Source organism: Lithobates pipiens, unplaced genomic scaffold, assembly GCF_037356315.1.
Source record: "Lithobates pipiens isolate NorthernLeopardFrog02 unplaced genomic scaffold, aLitPip1_a1.2 Scaffold_10, whole genome shotgun sequence".
Lineage (NCBI taxonomy): Eukaryota > Metazoa > Chordata > Amphibia > Anura > Ranidae > Lithobates > Lithobates pipiens.
Window position 1 is genome coordinate 157510787 of NW_027507686.1, and position 5307 is coordinate 157516093.

Below are 5307 nucleotides of genomic sequence, written 5' to 3' on the forward strand. Positions count from 1 at the left end.
TTCAGATATGAACAGATATGAATAGCTACGCCCGTGTAAACAAAGCCTAACTGTGGGAGAGTTAAAGATAACATATGCTGAAGATTGTCATTAACATTTATTTGTCATTAGCATTTACAGAGCAGGTTTTGTTTTTCTGAGGCCTCCTTGTAACATAGGTGTATTACTTGCTGAACCTGCCAGTAGATCTGGTATTTTTAGTACAGCCCCACTGCAAAGGAGAATTTTCACTTTTTCCGGAGTTGGGCTTTAACTAACACTTAAAAAGTTAACACAATTTAAAGCAAGATTATCAAAACCAAAAATAGAATATATTGTAGCTTACCAGTCATTAGCTGTGGTGGCTGCATTAGTTTTATTTATTTTTAGGCTTTTCTCTCTGTTTTTACCAGGTGATCTGACCAGTGACACATATCCATATTACAATGCCCCCACTCTGGATGAAAGAGCACAGGAGGCACCTTTGGACAGCAGCATTGTCCATCTGGGGGAAAGGGGTGGTTTGATGTACTAGCAGATTTAAATACACTCACAATGTGAAACCAAACTCCGGATCACACTGCAGTTACGTACACAAGCAGTTACAGTGGATCATTGTAAGCACTGCTGTCAGGGGTAAATATTTAGTCTCATCTCTGTAACTGATACATCTGCAGGACAGTTTGTTTTTTTGAAAAGCAAGACCTACTGGCCAGGTAACCAGATTAAAATGGAAGAAAGAAGGCCTAAAAATGAAAACAAATGCAGTCATCACATCTTAGAATTGGTAACCTGCAATTTAATAAATGTTTGCTTTGGGGTTTAATACCGCTTTAAGGAGTTAAAGAAGCAACAGTTTATTTTTTTTCATTGAAATAAAGAAAGATTCATTCCATTTGCATTAAAGGTAACTCGTGTAGGTGTAAGCACCTTTCCAGCAAGCAACTACTTCCAGTAGTGTTATATGGTTTGTTCTGTTAGGTGTGACTACAGCAAGTCACCTACTCATCAAGTTATGTTACCGTTTCCCAATTATTATTAGAGTTCTTATCTAAGCAAAGAGACACGGAAAGAGGTTCTCAGTATTTCTGCTCAGAAGGCTGCACCCAACTCTCTGAGTCTCTTTATTAACACAGCTCTTATATACACAAAAGACAGGCTTCAGGAATGTTGAAACACAACAACAAGTTTCCATAAAAGGCAATTCTCTAGGCGTCTTCTGCTTTTAGAGCTGATGTGGCAGATGGTCTTTAAGATAAGGTTTCTTCTTATGTGTACGTGACTTAAGGATGAGGTGTCTTTAAGATACTTAGGACTTAAGGATGAGGTGTCTTTAAGATACTAAGAATGAAACAGACAAGATAAACATTTAGTGAAACATACTGTCAACCATCTTGGTTTTCTTATACCTTGATCCTCACAGTTCCAATTTTGAGTTTTGCTGCACAACTTGTCCTGTTACTGGAAGTGGAAAAATAACTTCTACTGGCAGGTTGTAATTTAATATCTGCTCGGAGTCAGAAACCTTTTTCCATAATAAGCGCCAGTAGACAACTGTGCCACATTGGTATGGTTTGTTTTTTATTTTTACACTTATAGTAGTACTGCTATCACAATTTCAACACAGTTATATTCATTGGTGCACACACAAATCATATTTACATATATATGCCCTGAGACGATGTCCACTGAGTGACGAAAGGCGTAGGGTGAGCGATGTACTGATGTCACCAAGTAGTGTTATGCCATGCCTTGCACAGGCGTGTTCTTTGTTTTAACTTTGCCGGCTGGATTTTCTTTGCACGCTATTATTACAGCACTGGTTTTATGTAAGACCTGGATCTATCTTTTATTCATTAAACCATTGGATTTTACACATGGTGGTATCCTTTCGGTTTTTTATATATGGGACGCAAATATCCATCTACAAACATCCCTGACACACTGGATCGAGTGCTGTAACATCTGTCAGCTGATACCATCACACCAGGACTGTTGCAACTTAGAAGCTAGGGACCAGTGGCAATGCTGGTTTGGAGAACCGTACACAGTGATTGCATCTAGTAATGGGAAGTCTCCATTACCCGAGAGCGGTGACATGTCTACTGATTTGGCTATCTGGTAAGCCTTTATTTCTCACGATGGTGGATTGACACTATTGGATTACTTAAGGATATTGTCACAGGGTGTCTCAACAGTTCCCATGTCTCAGTATCATCAACGAGTTGTCATCAACTATCATAGATTTGGTGTCTTCTAATGTTGATGTCTATACACTTGCTGATTTCTCGTTAATTGGATGTTATTTATTCATTTGAAGTTTTTTTTTGTGTATCAATTTTCACTTGATTTTCACTTTTCTGTTCATTACTAGAGCAGCTCCTTTTGTGTTTCTTATATTTACATTAATGTTTAATAGTCCTGGTTCCTAAATACAGCTATTAGTTTCCAGTGTCTCTGTGTGATCTCCTCTACCCCTGCCAGCCTAGACTGTACTCCTAACTATCTGTGATCCACACACCTATGTGCTACAAGAAAATCGTCCTGCATACCTATCCTGTCCTAAGTAACTGCCTGCTCAGATGAGTCGGAGGGCTGCCACCTGGGAGCCATCAGCAGTAAATCTATCTCTCCTTGTGGGATGCTGTGAAGAAGCCCAGGTGGTTATGCACCTTCTTAGACTCGCCTTTTAAAGTTCCCCACCCCCATAGAATGATTGGGCAAGCTGAGCTCTCTACCACTGGTGACAATGACTATCTTGCCCTTCCCCATCTGCAGTCCTCAAAGCTGCTTGAAGCTCTCTAGCATCTGTGGGGCATAAGCCATTGCCTGTTTCAGTTGCTGTAACTATATCTTGGTTAGCCAGCCTGTACTGTAGTAGGGATGGACTCCTATTCCTAACAGCTTGCTCGAACCACCTTGTCTAGAGGCTCTACAGCAAACAGCGGAACAAACTAATCACATCTTCCAAAGATGTATTGCCTATGACCCAAGTTCAGATGGTGTGCCATCTCCACTCCATCACCAATCATCTAAAATCAAATCCAAGCCTTCCTTTTTGCAGCACCAGAACAGCCAGCCCTGTCTCCCCTACATCCTGCCCAGAAGCTAGTGCCCCCAATGGCAACTTCTCTACACCATTGACCAGCATCTCGTTTCTCTAAAGACCCCAAGGCTTTCCATGGCTTGATTAATCAGTGTAACATCCACTTTAAACAGCATTTCCAAACTGTGCTAAGGTGGTTTATGTTGTGTCTCTGCTCTCTAAGGATAATTTGACCTGTACCAAGCCACTTTGGGAGAAGTTGTAGCTTGTTACCAACAGTCTAGCAGCATTCCTTGAACTGTTTAGGAAAGTCTTCAAAGTGCCCACTCCAGCTTTCTCTGCAGAGGGTGTTCCTCTTTGACTCTGTCAAGGTATTCTAGCAATAAGGCAGTATGCCATTCAATATCGCACACTAGCTGTCCTAAAACAATGATGCTCTCATGGCTACCTTTTGGCATAATGTATTACAGATAGATTATTATTCTCAACGATAGAACCACTTTAAGAGTCTGTTAAGGAAATAACAGGTTCTTAAATTGGCAGTTAGAACTACGTGAATTTGACAGCAGTTTCACTAATGCTTGCCTGTATTAGGTAAAGGTAGTCCTAAAGTTGCCCACTGCCAGAAAAGTGTAATTAAGCTTTTATTGAGTTCCCTACTATGTATTAAAAACAGAAATGTTAGTTTCATATGTATGGAAGTCACACTGCCTCATCAAGGCCCCTTTGTGTAGTGTGGTCCCTAACTCTAATTAAACAGAGCACCCATCCTGGGTCATACACAGCAATAGATAGATTAAAGGCAGGTATGTCTGAAGGTAATTAATACCTTTTAAAGGTGCTGAGAAACACCAGAGGCCCAGCACAGCCAAAAGGCAGCTGAAGATCTATAACCCCAAAATCCATAACTAGCTTTTTTAAGCAAAGTGTATTTTGCCAACACAATTCCAAGCCAATATAAATGTCCTAGGCTTGGGTAGCATACATATTTTGGGGGGTGTGCTGGGGCGGCCACAGCCAAAGTAGCTAACATCCAACATATCAGGCATAGGAAAGTGTACAGTTACCAGTGACACTGTATAAAAGGCATCCACATAGATTTGCAAATATAAAACTAACATTTTAAGGAGTGGCTAGGTCTTTCATTCGGATTTATACCACTCAACCTTCCTGTTGTGTCTCCAGGATGAAAAGTAAATGTAAAGCTCCCAAATGGGACACAGTCACTCCAAAAATAGCCTTATAGGAGTTTTAATCCTTCCCTAGTCTATTTAACCACTTGCTGACCGGGCTATAGCCGAATGATGACCTCCTTATTCTAGGAGGGTGTACAATGAAGTCCTCCCAGAATCATGCTTCCCGCATGCCCCCTGGGTTTTGGTTGACGATACAATGTTAGGGAAATGAAAACTGCCTTTCTCAAGAAAATACAACATCAATGTTCCCATCAGCTTCAAGCAGAAATGTGACTTGGATTTGTATCAAAGCTTTATTTTCGGAAAATATTTGTTTTTCTTGGCTTTGAACTCTATTAACATTTCCCAAGAATGAGTTTACTTTGAAAAAATATGTTGACTATATCAACTGCTATCTCTTTTGATGAGTGCTTAGTGCTGCGGCAAATTTTCTTTGGAATTCCTTAAAATCCAAGTTTAGTCCTTCTCTTTCATTGGTTCTAAAACAACACAAATTTAAGAGTTTCTGACAAATAAGAAGAAAATATGAGTCTCTATCCCCAGCAACACTGTGTTTTACACATCCCTCTTCATCTTTCAAGTAAACTCTCACCTTAACTGCTGGGATTGATGTTTGAGTGATCATCCTCAAAAAATGCTATGCTTTCTTCACTGGATTGCATCCAGGTGTTCATTTCAGGACTGTGGAATGCAGGTATCACCATTCTTTGTTAATATTGGGGAATTGTTAGCTCAGTGGCAGTGCTCCCCATTGCATTCAGTCTACTGCAGAAGTTCTGTTTAAGGGCTTGCTGGCCCACTTTTATTAAAAAGAATGAAACGTTCACACAGCAATTAGTTATCCACGCAGGGGTTTTCACCATCACTTGTAATTGCAAGACAAAATACTTCAACCTCCTGGCTCACTCTTGCCTCAAGCCTAGGCCTCAGGTCTGATCCCCAGACCAATGCACACAGTTACTGTAACTCAAGCTTTTAAAAAGCACACAGTTACTCAGGCTCTTCAAAGCAGAGCCTCTCTGACCTTAATCCCCAGGCCCTTGTTTGTCTCCTCTAGGCAAACTTCTTTCCCATGCTCAATGCACA